This window comes from Alligator sinensis, unplaced genomic scaffold (assembly GCF_000455745.1).
Source record: "Alligator sinensis unplaced genomic scaffold, ASM45574v1 scaffold368_1, whole genome shotgun sequence".
Taxonomy (NCBI): Eukaryota; Metazoa; Chordata; order Crocodylia; family Alligatoridae; genus Alligator; species Alligator sinensis.
In genome coordinates this window covers 1,073,350-1,093,653 of record NW_005842025.1, presented here as the reverse complement: position 1 = coordinate 1,093,653, position 20,304 = coordinate 1,073,350, and the positions used below count along the sequence as shown (strand labels likewise).

The 20,304-nt window shown below is 45.1% G+C and overlaps 1 long non-coding RNA gene across 1 annotated transcript in view; it reads right to left on the bottom strand.

Annotated features, from left to right (window-relative positions):
• Positions 1 to 5,384: 5,384 nt before the first annotated feature.
• LOC112550071 overlaps positions 5,385 to 20,304 on the bottom strand; it is a 66,673-nt gene continuing 51,753 nt past the window's right edge. The window contains exons 4-5 of the long non-coding RNA XR_003093734.1: positions 5,864 to 7,094; positions 5,385 to 5,785 (exon numbers count right to left, since the gene is read on the bottom strand). This is a non-coding gene — a long non-coding RNA (uncharacterized LOC112550071). The remainder of the gene's footprint in view (positions 5,786 to 5,863; positions 7,095 to 20,304) is intronic.

Genomic DNA, 20,304 nt, shown 5'->3' with positions numbered 1-20,304 from the left:
GCCAATTTCTTCCAGAAAGAAGGCATGACCTTACACCCAGACAATATAAAACCCAACCCTGCAAAGTGCCAAATAGCAAAATTGTTTCTAAATTCTTTGTGGGATAGATTTGGTCAGAGAACCAACTTGTCCAGCACCAGCATCATAAGAGACCTCAACGAACTTTTTGGCTACCTCTTTTCTCCCGCCTATGAAATTTCATCTTGCGACTTTATTGATGATTAGGCAACCTGCGTGTCTTGGAAGCATGCCAAAGACCATTTATATGCTCTTGGGTAACACAAATATCTTTATAGCCTGTTTCACCACTGCTTATGCATGCTTAGAGTTGTATGAGCTGTTAGCTTAAAAGACCAGTGATATTCCATGATATTTGTGAGCTGCAAGGGAGATTGGAAACCCTCACTAGGTGATTATTTAGATGAACTCCCCAGAGAAATCCCACCAGATGAACACATCACGGAGTTTGTGTCAATCAGTCCAAAAACCTACAGGTACAAGTTGTCCAGGGAAAAGGTTTGCTTGATGATCAAAGGGATTACCCTGAATGTGGCCAACTGTGAAAAAGAAAACTTTGAAACCTTGAGAGACCTTGCTTTACATTATGGGGCAAACCCTGCTGGGGACACCCCTAAAACAATTGTGATACAACAGCGCTCTATTGTCAGGAAAAAAAGCAAATGGACAACAGAAACCAAAGCCTTGAGAAACTCAGGAAGTTGTTTATGACAAAAGGGTCCTCACAGAAAACTTTAACTGTCTCCCCTATGGTTTTTGAACATGGATATGCAATGGAAGCACCCCTTTCCTGTGATTTTTGGCAGCCCCTGGCAACTGTGGTAAAAGATACTTTATAAAAAACCTTCTGGATCACGCTGATAGAATGTTGTCTGTTATGCCTGAGAATATCGTGTGATGCTATAGCTGTTGGCAGCCTTTGTATAAAGAACTGTTTTGTCAATATTCTTTTATCAAGTTTGTAGAGGGTCTACCAGACAGTCTCAATGACAACTGTTTGTTTCCTCCTAATAAAATAAATACGGTTTGATGGACTCTGCTTGTGACAGCGGCAAAATCGAGAAAGCCTTTACCGAGTACATGCACCATCGGAATCTTAGCATTATGTATATAGTTCAAAATGTTTTCTGTCAAGGGAAAAGGAGCTGCACCATTACCCTTAACATAAAATACATTGTTTTGTTTAAAAACCCCAGGGATAAGCTACAGATAGTGTCCCTGGTGCGGCAAATGTACCCAGGTAAGGCCCAATTATGTCTAGAAGCTTTTGAGGATGCCACAAAAGCACCTTATGGGTATCTGGTGGTAGATTTAAATGCTTCTACCCTGGACTATTTTAGATTAAGAACCGGGCTTTTTCCTCCCAACCAAACTGCTGCATACATTTTTTATTTTTTATTTTTTTTAAACAGCGGGTGGGAATAAAAAGACATGATGTAGCAGCAGCCTCTTCTTAGCTCTCAAGACGGTGGAAGGGAAATGTGTCTAACCACGTAAAAAGAAATTTTGGCTCTCTTAACTGCTTCTTCCATCCTCCCCTCAGCAGAGAAAACCTATACTCTGCTTGGCCTCTGATGATTTAGTAGCAGCCATTTCAGAAATTGCTCTGAACACCTTAAAGGGAAACATCTCTTTGACACCGCATCAAAATCACATGCTGAAAAAGAGATGCAGGATCATACAAAAACCTAAGTAAACAAAAGATTGCCCCTAAAAAAAAAAAAAAAAAAAAAAAAAGAAACAGCTGGTGAAACAGTCTGGGGGATTTATCGGCCCTCTGTTAAGTTTTTTGCTTTCCCTCTAATTACAGGGCTCTTGACTAGCCGGTGATGGAGCATGCAGAAAAAATGTATCTGGTGCCCAGCCATGACCTGGAACAATTAAGGGCTCCCCTACCACAGGTCAAAGGCAAACAAGGTGTATCCCAGGGCAAACTCCTCACGGTTGATTATCAGAGCCCGGTCTTTCATATGTTTACTGGCTATCTGTACCAGCTACATGTATTCTCTCATGCAGTTACCGTTCTCAAAATCTGATTCCTGCTAAAGGCATCATTATCCACGAACCTGATGATGATGCGTTTGGGCAGCTGCCCCAGAAACAGATTCTCCTGGTTGCTGACTTGGCTGCCAGCAGGCATGCTAAACACTTTCATACCCATGCGGTCTATAGGGTATACAGCACTGGCCGTAAGCAAGGCCTCTGCATGGCCCAGTTGAATGCCCAGGGCTACCTTTACTTTTTTCACAAAAAGTGAGGTGGATGTGATTTTTAGTTTACGTTGGCCAACCGCTGTGGTGCCCATCAAGTAGAAGGCATCTTTACTGCATGTCAGTTTAATTTTCACATCCACGCCATTCAGCAAGTTTTTCTTGAAAAAACAAATCACTGTGGAGATGACCAAGCAGCTCTATCTTTTTGGTCCCGTCTGCCAGGTTTGCCCATCTCTGAAACCCATGATTATTGCCATCCCGTGTGACCGTTTCATAATGTCCAGGGGTATCTTTGTAAAACAGGACAACAGAAAATTGGGTGGCAAGGGTGTTATCACTGTAGTTGAGAACCAGTTTGATGAAGGCTCAGTAAGGGTAACAATTGTTGCTCTGGCTTATGAGAGAATCTCCCAGAGTGACATCCAGCTGACTGAAGACAGAGGCCAGCAGGTAATTCATCAGACCTACGGCTGCCCTGGCATCAAGATCAGTTCCATTGCCTTTTACAATCTTGCAGCAAAGGTAGAGTAGCGTGTTGTTCAAATCCATGTAATCTTTGCCATTTCTGGCTATGAAAAAGTCAAGAAGGCCAGATTCGGTAATAGCTGATAGTGGAGGGATCTCAACATACAGGCTTTATTCAATGCAGGTCTGCGTAGGGGCTATTTGAAACGTATCCAGTTCAGATTTGGCGCATTCTTCAGTCCCACACTGAACAAAGGCCATGACAATTAAAATATATTTCTGTTTCCTCCAGGAGAGCACTTCTTCTTTCTCCCAGTCTGCTTCTTGGTTTTTCATGTATGGCTGCACTGTCGACTTAACTGTCTTCTTTTTAAGGGATTAAGGAGGTGCTATATGTCCAGAGTGTGGTGTGTGTCTCTTTCTTTTAAGGCTCTTCCTTTGAATATACATGAGGCTGGACCCCTCCTGCTTTGCCAGCTTGACCACCTTATCCAGGAGAGCTTGAGAGATGTGACCGATCATGTCTTTGGCTATGTTTTGCACCGCATTTTTAGAATGGAGCTTAATAATCTCCAGGCCCCCGTCTCAAAAGCAGAATGGCTTTTCTAAAGAGGCTGCAAAATATGCCTCCCACACCAGCCCTGTACATCACAGGCACCCCCTGATATCGGGGAAGACCATACCCGGCCTGGGGTTTATAATAACTTCTGTACAAGTTAGGGTCCCCATAGTTTTTTACCATCACCATCATGCTTTTACTTATTGTAAAATCTCAAAGTCTTCTGGGGGCATAGGTGAAGCTTAACGATCACCTAACCAAAGCGAAATGAGATGTGTTTGTTCTGATCTGTCTTTATTTCAATGCTGATTGTGTCAATGTGGTACTGACTAATGAGGACATAATGTGGCTTGTCATATGTGATGGTGCCAAACTTGTTGTTGTTCCCATGGACAGGGACACAGCATAGTAAAGGAACCGAAAAGTCCCCGACAAGCTGATGTTCCACAATCTCTGTGTAGACATAGAGCGAATTGAACCCACAGGTAATATCACCTGGGGGGGGTGTTCTTTTAACAGAGAACCTGGGTAGCATTCCCAAAATATAGGCTAGCTCACCTTGGTTATAAAAAGCATAAGAGTTATCTTTGGTTTTAAGTCTCACTTTTCCGATCACTTGATCATAGTACATAACTAATTCAGGTGGAGTAGGGTGGATGGTAATTGTATCATTTATAAGATCCAGCAACTCTGTGATGGTTGTATAATACCCCTGATGCAGGAAGTACTCCCATCTTTTAGTCCCAGAAATGATTTTGAAAGGGGTGTCTTCGTTGATGTTGATCCAGCTGTGCGGGTATTGTATTTCTGCTAACCCTATCTCCCAGTTCCCCAGCACATCCAGAGGTTTAACCAGCTGTATGGTAAAGGTCGAACTGGTGTTCTGCAGAAAAATCCTGGCACAAGCATTTCTGGGCAAAGTGATGTAAAAGCCGCCATCACATATCTCAGCCTTCTGACTGAGGTACCCCTATATGTTACAAACTTGGGAGGCTTCCACCCAGCTGTTAAATTTAGCTGGCCACCCCAACCATTTCACCAACAACCGCTTCTTTCTTCCCTTTCCTTTCATTGCTAGAGCTTTTTCAACTCGGTAAACTCTGTCCACTTTTTGTAGTTCTTCAGGGTAAAAAGAACCCTCAATAGGTTCATCTTCATAATCTTTTAGGAAGTATACAGGTGTCTGCACGCATCTAAGGACTTCATCCACTATGAAAATCTCATCGGTTAATGTTTGTTCATAAACTTTTTCAAACCTCTCTTTGGTCCTAGACCCCCTCACGTGGTCTCCTTTTCTGAACATGGGTAATGCTGCTTTTATTTTGAAATAGTCCCTGCACATGGTTTTCCATACCCATGGAGAGTTTGAGAAGTTCATGTCAACAGGCCTGGTGTGGATAGTTCTATGAAAACTGTGGTTGTATCTCTTTATAAACTCTGGTAACACATCAATGTAGCGAAAGGTGTTGTGGGCTGTAAAATACCTCCACATCTTTGATTTTAATGTTCTGTTAAACCTTTCTACCACTGCTGCTTTCACTTTACTGTTCATCACAAAATGGGGAATATTATACTGTTTTAACTGTTTGCTTAAAGACTTATTTTAAAATTCTTTCCCCGTTCAGTCTGTAATTTTTGAGGTATGCAGCCCTCTGTAAAAATTGTTTTTAAGGCCTGAGCTATTTCACCGCCTGACTTGTCTTTTAGATCCATGGCCCAAGCTTACTTTAATAGTATGTCTATCACTGTTATGATGAACTTAACCCCATGGTTGTGCTTGGAAAACCGCTGCATATCCACCAAATCTGCCTGGCATTGCACACCAATAGCTGAAGCATCAGTCTTGTTTCTTTTAAAATGTCTTCTCGCCAGTTTGTGCAGGGTGTAAGCAACCTGATCTGAAAGCCAGCCACCCCACTTCTGTTCAGAACCTTATTCTGCCTTTTGGCAGCTTCAAAAAGCGTATTCACCCCGCCAAAACTCCCAGCTTCACCAGGAGAGTAATAAACTTCCTTTAACAAAGCCTCCTGTGTAGGCATGTCTAGTAACCTCTGTGCCCCACCCCACCCCATGCTAACATCCGTGTGGTGCATTCAAATGCTTGGGGACAAATTTAAACCATGGTAAAACAAGGTTTATTAAGCAGTTAAGAAATACAACATTAACAGAGATCTTCAGCCTCGTCTTAAACAGTTGTTCAAAACCAGGTCACACAAGAAACCTTCTTCTGAACAGAGTTGGGATACTTTTTTATTTGAAAATAGTCCCCCAGTACACCCCTGCTCAGAGACCTCCATGGGCTCATAGTCCTGCTCTGTGACCTCCACGGCCTTGTAGCCTGGCTCAATAGCCTCCATAGGCTCAAAGCCTGGGTTAGCGATCATTGTCTTTGGACAAAAATGTTGCATCAATCTTTGGTCTCAAACTGCTCTTTTGGACATGAACAAAAACCGTTCACACAAAAAACCTTTACTTTCGGCAGGGTGCCAATGTGCAGGTTTTGAAAGCTCTCTACGAAGGCGTCGTCTACCTGCAAAAGCATTGTTATTAACACAGGCCCAGACAGTTACAAGAAAAGAACCCCACAAAAATCATCTAAATTAGTTACCTCAGCAGAGTCCCTTGAGACAGAGGTGTCCATGCTCTCCATAGGCAGGTCTGATACAGACTGCTCGAGTTCTGTCATGGTACCCGGTTTTGTTTTGGTAGACTTGGCATCCATCTCGTGCTCCTCAGTCTCTTCCATGTCTGCCCCCATGTCTGAGCACAGTCTCAGACAAAAAGAGGGCTTGCTTGGGAAAGCAGATAGACCTGGTGGGCTTGCAGCCTAAGCTCCACCCACCTACTTGCTCCAATTGGTTTGGTGTTGTTCTTGGGGAGGTCTGAGGCCTCTGAAGCCCCTGCCAGTTGGTCAGGGGTGGTGGAGTGGGTTGTTAGAGGGGTCATCCCCCCACTGCCATGCCTGTGCCCCAGGGGCTAAAGTAGTCTGGGGTCTGATAGGTCACAACTGTACCACGTGGTCTAGGGTGGATCTTGCAGCATGAGGGGGTGGGCTTTGGGGTAGGCCACATGGGTTGCCCTTCTGATGTCATGGACCATATGGTGGTGGTGTCATACACCATGTGACTGGCAGGTGGGGGTGGAGTTGCTGATGTCACACACCATGTGACTGGGGGAGCAGGGGTGGGGTTGGGGATATCACACACCACGTGGTTGGGGTCAGGGGCAGGGCTTGCAATGTCATGCACCACATGACTGGGGTCAGGGTCAAGGCTTGTGATGTCATGCAACATATAAGGGGAAAGGGGGTGGGGTGAAGGGGGCGGGACTTCCAGTCCTACCCACCTGTCACATTTCCACTGAAGGGCGGTGAGCCTATATACTACTCCCACTGTAAGAATCTGAATGTAACTCAGCAGAGAGTGATGGCTTCTTCCTGCAAGCTTCTGCATGTGTGAGGAACAGTAATCAGACAATGCAAATATAATAGCCAGAAAAGAGAACAATTATCCTCCAGTCCAGTCTTCCAACTTCCCTCCTGACCTACGTGTTATTTCCTGTATATCTGGCAGTTTTTCCATCAAGTTTGAGGCCAGAAGGGAGCCTTAAACCATCTAGTCTGACTTTGTATGTGAAACTGACCATTGAATCTCCCACTGTTACCCCTTTATTAAGTCTGTTAATTATGTTTGGTTAAAGCATCTCTTATACTCAGCTGAGACACTGTCAGTAGGTCACTCATCAAGGCCAGTCCTCATCAAGGCCAGTCCTCATCAAGGCCAGTCCACTCTAAGTTCTGATTTCCAGTCCATTTATTTTACATGGGGCAAGCTTCCCCCCTCAGAAAACAAAGGAAGCAACAAAATAAGTATGCAAATAACAAATAAAACCAAAACCTTTGATTTTTCTCCAGACCCAGAGAGCACATCTAAAAATGATATTAATACTGTGACCACCCTGCCATGAACAGAATCAGGGAGAACTAGGAGAAGGAGACTTAGCTCGGGGAACCAGAGGAGCCACAGTAAACCCTGATGTGATCCAGGTGAACGGAGATGCTGGCTGGGGCTGTGGCAGATCAAAGGTTGCCGCGGCAGACCCAGCTGCTGGAAATCAAACAGTGAAAGAAGAGATCAGCATGGGAAAATAACAAAGAGAAAGAAAGAAGAACCACGCTGGCAAGCTAAAGGGAAGCATCTAGGTCAATCAGGCAGCCAACAGGGAACTGCTGTGCAGGACCCAGCTGAAAGGAGGGAGATTTAAAGGATGCTGAGGGAATGCCAAGGTGGCAGAAGAAGTAAGGGATCATACGGAAGAAGGAGAGAAGAGAGAGCAAGCAAGTGAAGGAGATCTTACAAAAGACCCCAGGGTAAACTCTGACCTTGCTACTTACCAGGTGAGGTCTGGCTGGGAGCAAGAGTTGGCAAAGTGGTTCAAGTGACTGGTGAGTCTGAAGCGGGGGTGGGGGGCAGTGTAAAAGGAACCACTCTGGGGACCTAGAAGAAGAGGAAAGCAAAGGGGAATTTTACTCTCCCAGAGGGGAGAGGAGAAGAGAGAGAAGACCCCAGCCACAAGAGGGTGACAAGGGGGGAGCCCAAGGAAGAGGTAGCTGTCTTGGGATCGGTGCAGGGCAGAACAGGGCAAGCAGCCACTCGGACCTGGGCTGTAGATACAAACCTTCGAGTCAAGCTAATAATGAACCTTAGCAGCGGTCAACATTGCCCGGAAAATCAGGTGTGGTGAGGGCAGGGGATGGGGATGGTGGAGCCCTGCTAAGAGCCGCAGGAGTTCTGAGCCTCTAACCATTCTCCGTTGCTTCCCAGTAGTGGCTAAGTATTATCTCCCATAACATTGAAGGCATGGCAGGAAATTCATTATAACAAGCCACTACTGTTACAACGGGAGGTGACGTGACTCCAGGCAGTGCTGAAGATGCCCTTACAAATATGCTTGAATAAATTCCAATGCAGTTCATGCCCTAGTCACCTGCTCTCAAGCACAGCATCTTCATGTGCAGCTGGGACCAGAGCAATTTAAGCTGGGGTGGTCCTGGGCGCACATGAAGAGGCTGCACCCGGGAGCAGCTGACCTGGAACAGGGAGCATGGGGGGGTCATCCCTGGGCTCTGGGTCACAGCATCAGGCAGCAGAGGGGCTGGCTGGGCCACAAGAGTGCTATAGTGCAGGGCTAGCCAGCAGCCAGCCCCTGTACTGAAGCAACCTCATGCCTCAGCTTGCCCCAGTCACAGTCTTCCCATGTGTTTGAGAGCACGTAAGTGCTCTGCCATAGGATAGTACTTGTGGCAAGCAATGCTATCCTACAGCAGAGTTAATTAATTTACTACTGTTCTGCCACCAGTGGGAGGGTTTGGGATTGAGAGAGTGGTCAGGAGTAAAAAGGTAAAATAGGTTTATTGACTTAACAAAAACACAACTATGCGTAGTATAACAAGACAACAATGACAGACAATAACAATTTGCGTCAGCAACTTATTGGAAGTCCCCTCTGATGCCTGATGTACTACAAGTTCCTCTTCTATAAAGCTCAGCAAAGTCAGGTGTCCTTGATCTGCGCTGTCCGAGGGGTACCAGGAAGAACAGTGGTATTCAGTCTTCGGGCTCCTCGAGATCCACGGGTCCACCGAATCCAGGTCAGCAACTAATCTTTAAATTAGTAGCTTCTCTCACAATGTTGTGTCTTCTGCTGATTTCCGGATGTGCTAGCCAATTTATAACTTCTGAGCTACGCTGTTGACTCACAGCCACTCACAATCTTACACTATGAACTTTCCTTATGGCTGACCAATAGCAGTACAAGCCTTTGCATTTTTCTGATAAGGTTAATTTTAACTGCATCACTACATACAAGGCCTTATTACTTTCAAGGCCTCACTAATCTTACAAGGCCTCACTACACACAAGGCCTCACTAATCTTTTACTTTAATTAAACTCTTAGCAGCAACATACAGCTCACAATGCATGAACAAACAACAAGAAACACCTGGTCTAATCCTCACAGAGTTTTCAGCAAGCACCTTCATCACACAGACACAACTCTCAGCTGTTACAACTACACCCTAATACAGGCACACATGAGGACTGTGATGCTTTGCTATGGAGCGAATTGGCCAACTCTGTAGTAAAGCGCATTTGTACATGCATCCAGAGGGAGGCAACCTAAGCTCTGTTCTTCTCCCTCAGAACACCAGCCTCTTCTTTTTTTCCCTTTTCACTCTGATCTTGGAGCTTTTAACCTTCTTCAAGGCTCTATCCTCACATACTAATTGTGAAGAAGTACTAACAAAAAATGAAGATGAAACAGCTAGAAAAAAAAGAAATCAAGCCAGGAGAATGGCAGTTCAGGAGCAGCTGCTCCCTGCATATAAAAGAGCCTGGGGCAGGACAGCGCGGCACAGAGGAGGAGAAGGGAGCGGGAGGCATCTCCTGAGTAAGGGAGAATGGAGAGAGGATGACAGAGTCAGGGAGATTCCAGGGATCAGGCCAGCATGCCAGAGAAGGCTGAATGAAGGAAAGAAGCTGGGAGTCTCCAGAGCATGTAAGTAGACTTGAACAAAATTGCACAGAGAAGAAATACACATGCGGGGAAGAGAGAGGTGGCGAGAAACAGAGGTGGGGCGGATGCTCCAGAAAAAGACAGGAAGAAGTGAAAAACAAATAAACAAAATGTTGAGAGATTCTGGTCTTGCTTTGGTTTTGTTTTCTTTATTGACTGTTTTTCAAGGGGGGTTGATTGAAAAACAAGGAAGAATACCCCAAAAACAAACAAAAACAACAAAAAAAGAAAATTTAAAAATTGAAAGTAAACACTTCTGGATAGTTCAAGAAATGGTTCAAGAGTTAGTTTGATCATGTTGTATATCAGTAAAGAAGAAACAGCATAAAAGGTGTTTATGAAAGACTAAAAAAAAAAAACAGTTTGTGAAATAGTTGTGAGTGTAAAGGAACACAAAGAATAATAAAGAGAATCATGCAACTCTATAGGACTGTGATTCAAGTAATAATTCGGACATCGGGAAAGAAAGGCATCGGATAAGTTGTGCCACTGATAGAAACCATGAGGGATTGCCAGTACCCTACTGCTGCAATAATACCTCCCGACTAATAACATCAAAAATAATAAAGACATGGCAGGAGAGAGACAGAATAGATGCAGGAGGTGATAACCAAGGCAATCAGAGGACCCATCACACTAATCATCAGTTGCAGCTGACTCCGAGCTTCCAACCAGGCAGACTATGAACTGTTCCTTCCTTGGGGCTGGGCTTTCAGTCTCTTGAAGAATGCACCTCCTTATAGGCACCATATTATAACATGGATTGGTCTTGCACCATACTGTTGTAATCATGCTGAAGCCCCCTAAAAGTACGTTAAGGTGCCAATAACAAACTTCACTTAAGGTGTGCCTGCACCAGATGTGTTAATGTGCATTAACCTAATTTAATACGCATTAAGGGCACACATTTATATGTGCATACCCTTAATGCACATTAAAAATGGTGAATTTAGACTAATCATGACTAAATTTGCTACCTGCAACTGGTAACAAATGTAGGCATGATTAGTTAAAGCACGTTAATGCACCTGTAGACTGACCCAACACAAAGTTTAATGCTGGGTCTGCCCAGCCACTGGGTGCACGTGGGGGGTCTGCAGGGACTTGGCACTAACTTTATTACCAAGTGCATTAACTTTAGTACCAAGTCCTTGCACATGTAGACACCTGCCAAAAATCGCTTACTGCGCTCAATATGCATTACATTTAGTTGTGCTTAAATGCACATGTAGACGTGCCCTTACTGTGTTACTGTCTTCTTATACTGTAGCTGTGCAGTCTCAATGCTGTGGTCCCTTAGTGGTACTTTATCTTTAGTATCTTTGTGAATGCTCCACTTCACTGCTGCCACAGAAAGGTCTGTTTTAGTTATAACCATAGGAAGGCCTATTGGCTTCTTGACTTCTTAGCTTGGCCTGGAAGGTCATGAGAAATGTCAGCTGTTCCCTTGTCAGAAACTGTCAGATGGTTTCCAGGTTGTTGACTGTTTATTAATTTAACAGATTGCATCTGGGATAAACGTCACATCTTTCAGCTGTCACCTTGTCTGTACAAGGCACTTTCAGAAAGGCAAATGCAACCAAGAAAGTTTTCTCCTGAACCATAAGGAGATTTCGTTGGATACTGGTTAGGTTATAGGTTTAGGGAACTGCAAGTGCTACAGCTGTTGACTATAGACTTCTGCCTGCTGGCCTGTGGGGTAATGCCAAGCAAAATGTTTTGTATTCTCTAGGTGGGACAGGGAATCTCACAGACAAAGCAACCAAAGGAACTGTAGGGGATGCAGTGACCTGTGTTCCCTGTAGGAAGGATATTTATGAGCCCAAAGTGAAAAGCTCTGTCCCCACAGATTTGCTAAGCATCTAGATCCAAATTTCACAATAACCTATCTTCTACTTAGATTCCATTTATGTATGCTTAAGGGAGATCCTGAAAACTATGCCTCAGAGTCCATTCTGTCGTAAGTCAGTGCATGCTACAGCCCTAGCCAGCAGTTGATGGGCCTTCCAGGAGCCTAGTGCATGCTCCCAGTATTCTACAACATGGAGAATCTGTAATGGAAGATTGTTTCTTACTACCACTGCAAGTTTGTTGTTCAGGAATCATACAGAACCAAGCTGTCTCACATATTTCCTTAGTTCAAGGCCTACATTCCCCAGGAAATGTGTGAGAAGCAAGAGGTTTTTGGTGATACCTTTTATCGGACCAGCTGTATAGCTGGGAGATGTTAAGCAAGCTTTCAGGCACAAAATGTTCTTTCTCAGGTCCTGTCAACAAAAACCCTTTGCTTCTTGCTAACTTCTATGGACAGGGATTACAAACCCAGGTGTCTGGAGTTCTGGAGCCTGGTGTGAGTCACATTGTTTTGGTCAGTTGGTTGCTTGAGCACATTTTATTTTGGTTTGCTGGTGTGGGCACAGGAGGGAGCAGGTGACTGGCTGCCTGTTGTGGGCGGTTTCCTTTAACATGTTTCTGCTGAGTCTAATTGCTGTCACAGACCCAGATGCTACAGTGATGAGTGAATAAATAAAGTCCATCAAATAAGTATACAAAGCACTAAAATAGAGGCGAGGCAACGCAATCTGCTCCATCCCTGATGCTTCAGACATCTGTAGCACATTGCTTTGGTTAATTTTATTAGGATATATTTACAAAGTTAATTATACACTTTTAATTGGTGTGTTCTCTTTTCAGACGAGTGCTCTGCCTCTCCCGAGATGGCCATTGGGCATAATTTCCCTGGATTACCGCCAGTTAGCATGCTAGGACACTGTGAGGGATAGAAGTGTTTAGATGCTCATATGGAATTAAGTGATCTAAGTGATGGAATGCAACTGCCTAATTATGTCATTGCTGATTCATATATTGATTCCGATCCATTCCAGGTGCTCAGAACCAGTTTAGCTCACCTGACATTCCCACTGGCCTAGAACAAGAAGCAGTTCTTGGTAAAACTATTTATTTTTGGATTTTTAAAAGAAATATCCCAGCACTTATCCTTTAGATGCATAAAATAGGTTTTGTAAGAACTCTATTCCTCTAGTATTCATTTGGATACAAAGTGCCACTGATGTCCTGTAAGCCATTTAACCCCTTCTTATCCTAAACTAACTTAGCCCCAGGGCCTTCTAAAAAGCCATGGCAGACAAACATACCTGGGACAGGCCAGACAAAGGGGTAAAGGGAGCTCCAGAGAAAAGATCCCTTGTCCAGAGGCCCCCTCCCTGGTTAAAGTAGGAATGTGCTAGAGTAACACAGCTGGACTTATATGGGGCAGGCAATAGATGGCATATTGATGGGTTCAGATGTTAAAACCAGGACCTACAACTGTACTCAGAAGCACTCTGGAGGGCAGTGCAATCCCAAATTGCAGGTGTCAGGTACTGTGGGCTAGGGGATCATTAATTCCTGCACTGGGAATTTAGACTTGATTTCATGTACTAGTGCAGACAAGACACACAGCAGTTCACATCCACAGAGCTCACTTGCAGAACTTGTGCAAGTTGCACTGGTACAAATTGTGGCTTTGCCTGTCTGTACTAGAAGGCTAATTCCCAATGCACACAGCAGGGCATCAGCAAAAGGCCTCTATATTATCCAGTAGGTAGAGTCTCCAAAGAATCGTGGATGGTTGTTGCTTGAGAAGTACTCTCTACTGCTGCAGTCATTAGTTGGAAAAGCCATGAATGGGGTCTGGTGCTGAATGAAATGGCCTTATCTAAGGGTAGATGGGCCAAACCATTGATACTATCTGGTGTCCAGAAACAGGTTAGAATCTAACATGATCCATCACAAATCTGAGTCAAGGGCATAAGGAGGAAGTCATTGGTGACACTGTGTTTGGATTTTAAAAGGCACATTGGCCAGAATTCTAAGGAAAGAAAAAAACAATTGTTGTAGGGTGTTCCTGGGCACTGGACTCCACATGCCAGGCTACTTTTACCACAGTGGTTGTGGGTGACAAAGTGCTGGCAGATATCAGTTCCGTGCCTACAAACAGCTCAAAGCATGAGTCTTGCAACACTGACTTTCTCCCTGTGAAGTTAAATAAAGCAGGTGGCTCATACCCTTTGGCAGCATCCAGCAGATTCCCATACAGTGGGTAACAGATGACTGACGCACCAGGACCCCCCATTCTAGCTCACTCTGCATTAGTTGGGAAAGGCCAATCTAGCTACACTCATATATTATAAATACATCACAGAAAAAGGCAAATGCATAATTTAAAACTGACAACAGGTGCCAGCAAAGAGCTGTTCTGTGGCAAGCAGAAGGCCTGTCATTTGCATAAGAGTGTTTGTTACCCTGAGATTCAGAACCATCTGGGCAATCCTGGGCATCTTATGCAAATGCTGTGGAAGGTCAGCTCACACCCAGCACAACATAAACCCTAAGAATGAATGTGCCAAAAAAAAGCAGACCACAGAATGGGCTTCCTGATAGGCAAGGTCCTCTCTGGATCATCAGGAAGCCCATGCATTCAGGATGATCTCTGAAGAAACTGCCCTGGTCTCAGTAAGGAGGAAGTCACTGCAGATTGTACATAAACAATTAGGTGCACACACTAGCATCACACACCTTCCTGCCATCAAGTGTCTCTAGGATTTGAGTTCGGCTCATCCTAGGCACAGGAGCTGAATTGTATATCAAATACTCCAATATGTGTGCAAGTAGGCAGGGAATTGGGTAAGTGCCAATTATCTTCTCTCTACATGAATACATTAAACCTGTGCTTTTTATCTGAGGGCACCAGAATGCTACAAGGAGAATTCATCTTACAACACACCACCTTCTACAAGCTGAGAAAAAGTTATTCCCATTTTAGAGGCTGGAAAATTATAGCATTGATAACCTTGTTTTAGCGTGAAGAACAGAACCTGGGAGTCAGGACTTAGAGGCATCTGCTGTAAGCCTGAAAGAAGACTTCCTTGTCTGACCTTGAGCACTAGTTGTACAAGTTTGAGAGCTGCATTACAATATCTCCTAGCTGTTTGTCTGGACAAGTCTGTCTGTGATTCTAATTTCCCAAAATGCACACACAGCCTGTAAAAATACTCCTGCTTGATTGAGACTGGTAGTTCCTGGATTAGTCTGTGCAGTTACAGTTGGGGTAGTGTATACACATATTGCTAGTTGGGAGTCTATACCAAGGGATCTGTGAGCTGACATGTATGCCAACCAACCACGCAGCCCAAGTAGCACTGATTGCTACCGTCTCACACTGCAAGCTCATTTCTAATCTGCTGTCCACTTTCTCTGTGTACCTCTCAGCTTCATGCTGCCCGGTTTTCTTCTTCCCACTGAACATATGTCTCAGATCCGTTCCTCCCAACTAGATTAGTTTTTGTTTTTCTCAGATGAAACGAGTCTCTAATTTGACTTGATCCCTTTGGATTATTTCTCTATCCTCACAGGTGGTTACCTCTTTTTCCAGTTTAGAATTATACTATGGACTTCATTAACACACTCTTTACTTCACCCTCATTAATGAAGATGTTTAATACACTCAGATTTAACATATACGCTTGTTGTTTCCTTCCAAATCCCCACCCTACTCCCTCCCACCCTAAACCCAACTTCCTTGATATACTTCCCATTAGCATCATCCACAGTGTTAATTTTTGCATTACAGTTTTCAGTCAGTGTGAGAGTTCCTATGGAAGCCATCTTGAATTATTTTTCAGGAAACATTTTGCCACACAGTTTCAAATGCTTTGTTGAAATTCATGTAAATTACATCTGCTGTATTCCCTTCATCTGCTCATCCTGCAATTCTATCAAACAAAGCAGTCATAGTTTGATTGGCAAGATGTTTTCCTTATAAAACTACACTACAGATTTTTCCTGGATCCATTATGCTAACTAGTGATTCATATTTATTTTTCTTCCAGAAAGAGGCTAGGGCTGAAACTCAAGAGTCTAAGAGAGTTATGTGCTCTCTCCCATTGAGATTCAGGAAGATAACAGTGCCTAATTAAAATCCCAGCCTAGATTTGTATGAAATGATTACCTGGATCTCTCTTAGTTCATGTTTTGAAAGTTAGTACAACACTCTCACCTTTCTCTACTCTGCCAATACAGCTACAGTCCTCTGTGGCTTTTCTCAAACAGGTATGTTAGCAGTACAACAAGTTTCTTAGCTATTTCCTTTAATAAGCATTTGCAATGCATATGATGCACACCAGCTGATTGGTATATGTTCATATTCCTCTTGCTCTGCAACAAAAGCTATTTTTGTTCTTTTGTAGCACATGCTCTTCTTCTTGAAATCCAGTGTAAGACTCAGAATCGCAGGCATTTTGCAATCATATGAACTTTATCCCCCTGCATTTCTTAGCTGGCATATTTTCTTCTTCCTTGCTACAGTAGTATGAAAACCATGCTGAGTCTCTCTTATTGGTCCAATGAAATCAGACCTTTTATCCCTTTGGGGCAGATCCTGCTTGATTTCAAGAATGTTTGAGAGAGCAGGAGGTGCCTCCTGGTTGTTTCCTAGCTAATCTTTACTTGACTCTTTTGTATGCATCATCAGTGGCCTCCCCTGTTTCCTTATGCAAGTTTGCAAAACCTCCAATCCCTGAGTAACCAGACCAGAAGCTACTTCTCACTCTGTCCGCTCCACCAGAGTGATGCTGATCAGTGGTGTGCTGATCATCCTGGACCTCACTCTTCAGCACTTTTGAAAAGTGATTACAAAGCACTGGTTCTGATTGGTTTCTGTGTTACATGCACCTTTCACTGATATAAACAGCTAGGGAAGATCAGTGGAACAAGGGGAATGGAGAAACAGTTCCAGTACTTGGCAGATAACTCAGGTCTCCTCTGCACTGGTAGATTTTCATAACTCCTCTTCTCTGCATCTCAGTCCCTGTTTGCTGGAGACCAGGCATAACTGCATCAGGTCAAGGAAAGGAAAACAGGAAAGGAGCCCTTCTACAGTCGGCCAGGTCTGCAAGGCCCACACTAGGTAGAGCTCTGTCCTAGGCATCATGTGAGTGCATGGGCCAAAGAAGTGCCCCACAGGGGACTATAGGATCTCCTACTGCATTACCTCCCTCTTTATATGCCCCTCTGAGGGCCAGGCATAGCTTGACCCTAGTTTTTTTTTTTAAATGACCTCAGATCCCCATACCAAGTTACCATGTACAGACTACACCTATTCCTTACCCTACTAAATTTTAGCTCTCTTCCTCTCAGAGCCTTGCCCTTCCAGCTGGTTCCCTCCTGTCAGTACCAAGCAGCTCCAGGAGGGCTCTTCCCTGTCTGTAAGTCAGTGTTTTTCAACCTTTTTTCATTTGTGGACCACTTTGGAAATTTTGAATTGAGGTGTGTACCCCTTTGAATTGTAAATGTGGGTATTCACATACTTTTGATTGATCATAGTCATCTTTCGTGAACCCCTTTGACATAGTCTGTGAACTCCAGAGGTCTGCAGACCACAGGTTGAAAACCACTGCTCTAAGCTCACTTTGTGGGCAATTAAGTTGTCTTTCAGTGTATTGAATGGCCTAGATCTCCCCTCATCCTCTCATGTCAGGACTGTCCTGCTGCATGGCATGTAGTCTTCCTACTCCAATCATTGCTTATAGCTATTGCTGCATTGGACATTCTGCAGATAGAATTGGGCATGGCCCCTGCTATACAAGCCATGTAGTATAAGTGAAGAATGCTGGTATAAAACAAAGCTAGAAGGCAGGGCAGCTAGCTTCTCTCTCTTTTGGCAGGTCTCTTCAATGTCATTGCTTTGCTCTGCTAAGAAAGAACTGCAAGCAGCCCTAAGCATATGTGTAGACATCTGATTCTAAAATCTAGCTCACTTGTGTTCTATGAGGAAGGCTGTAGCAGGGACCTGGCTGAGCCCCGTACTCACTGGGGTGATGACTGCAGGTATGCTCCCTAGACAGCAGACTCCCAGCCAGGCTCGCAGAAAAGTGGTGAGCCTGTGAGCAGACAGCATGCTCCACCATGTCACCATTACCTGGGCAGGACAGGCAGCCAGTGGGTAGCAGACTCTCCCCAGGCTTATCATCAGGCCAGGGTGAGAGCCACAACCCCAGCTCCAAATGGACAAGGGCCCCAGCCTGAGAAGAGGGCAGGCAGCCAGCACAGAAAACATTGCCTAGGACTCAGAAGCTGCAGGTGCAGGAGCTGATGAGCCCCTCTGGATCTTTCAACACCTGGCGGCAGCTGTGGCACTCATGGGAGCCAGCAGGGATCTGGGTTGGCCCAGACCAACCCAGAACTCCTTACACAAAAGCACCAACCCTGGAAGAGGGGAACACCAGAGAAGGAACTGGCCCACACCATGTCCCTCCACCAGAGCTGAGGACTTGGGATCATGGCCCAAGGTGGCACCAGCTCTCTCTATGGAACTCTGACTGCTGCTCAGCGACAGGTCAGGTACCTTTAGGGGCTCCATGGGATTTAGTAATACCCATGGCCCCAGATTACCCAAAGTGATTGTCCCAGGATGGACCAGCAAACTCAGATTGGGTTCATAGCAAGGGCAAACCCTGAAGAGCCCTGACTGCATGGAGAAAAGCAGCTGAGACATGCTGCAGGGCTGAGCGTGTTTAGAAGAGACCACACTTGCCATGTTATTTTAAAGACAGCAAGTTGATGAGTGGTGTTTGTCACAAGGAACTTATTTGTGACTTCCTGTGTTTTTCATTCCTTGATCCAAAGGGTATCTGCAGACAGTTCCTGATCCAGGAGGTTGTTCTATAAGGGGAGCTGCAAGGAAAGGCAGGCCTTGGGAGGATTAAACAGATCATTGTAAAATGGTAGGTGAGATGCAGCACAAATGGTTTCGACCAGCTGTTGAGTCATCATCAATCAGATAATACCTCCTGACACCTTTTTCAGTTATACCAAGTCGTGGCAGAAGAGATATGAAAATTGGGAAGTAAGACACCCATTGAGCATGCAGTACTTGGGATCCACCCCAGTATAACCTCTTGGCCTGGGTCCCTTTACAAAGGCCTAAAAACTTTGACGCGACAGTTAAAAACTGAGATTAAGGATAAATAATGAGGCTGATGAAAATACCTGAGCAGTGATTAAGTCTGAGAACTGGGTTGACAGGCAGCAGTAAGGATAAGCTGCAGCATTTTACATTGCCAGTTTGTTCTCCATAGTCTCCAGTTTCAACTTGAAAAGTCTAGGGTCTCTAGATTTCATGGTTACAAAGCCGCCTGGGAAGTCTGATCCAGCTGCTGCTGTGATATCTGTCCAAATCTGCAAAGTCTGAATCAGTAGGCTGGAGAGATCTGAACAACCTTATTCATCCCAGTAAGATGCTCAGGAGTGACACCTGAAGTGCAATAGTAGGCGCACCTACACGAGACACTTACTGCACAGTAACTTGTTACTACTGCGCAGTAACATCACCAGTTACGAACTATGATGCAATGCTACTGTGCAGTAGTAACAAGCTACTGCACAGTAGTAATGAGCTACTGCGCAGTAAGCATCACTAAGCAATTGTGCTGGGATGCTACTGTGCAGCAGTCATTTAGCACTTGGTTATGCAAGTACTAAATGACTGCACAGTAACAACTGAGCAGTGGGCGGCTCATGTAGATGAGCCCACTGCTGATTCAAACCATGTAAGATAAGGAAGGATCCTGTTGAGGAGATATGCACAACCTTCCCAGCCAGGTTGGCAATCACAGTTCCATAAAGGATTGGCATTGGCAGGTTCCTCCTACAGTCAAGAAACTGGCACATCCAAGGGGCCTCACAGAAACTTACAGGGTATTTGAGCAAGATTTGCCCTAGGAGCAGTGGCCAGACACTATGTATAGCTACATGAATCCTTTATGCCTCCTGAGGCTGGGGGTCGTGGGGGGGGCATGGTGAGCCCCTGCAGGCAGTGGCGGCAGTGTTGGGAGAGGGGCATGGTGGCAGGAAGTTGTGGTGACTTTAGCAGTGCGGGCGTGCCAAGCAGGGGCTGCCCACAGGTGGTTGCGGTGACTTAGGCAGAGAGGGTGGGCTAAGCAGGGACCGCCCACAGGCGGCTGCAGCAGTGTCGGCAGTAGGGGGGTGAGGTGGGTGGTGAGCTCTGAGTGGCAATCAGCGATCACCCGCAGATGCCGCCGACAGCATTGGCGGGGGCGAGGCGAGGAGTGGCAAGCGGCAACTACCCAAAAATGCTGCCCACAGCATTGGACCAACCAATCTCAGGCGGGGCACAGCCAATTTCAGGGGATGCACGTGCACCTGCATGCACTCCCTACGCATCACCAATGCATAGCCATATTTTGCACAGCTGTCTAGTCCAGCAGCCAGCAGTTTCCTGGGAGTGAGCCAGAATGACTTGGCTTAGATTGAAGGCATGCTGGCACCAGGACCTGGCCTCTGTCACCACCTGTGTTGCTACTTCTCCCTGTTGCCTGGCTGTAGCACAGGTGACGCTTTCTGCTGCCCAGCCAAAGCCACCAGCATCTGGATACTGCCAAAGGCATCCAGCAGAC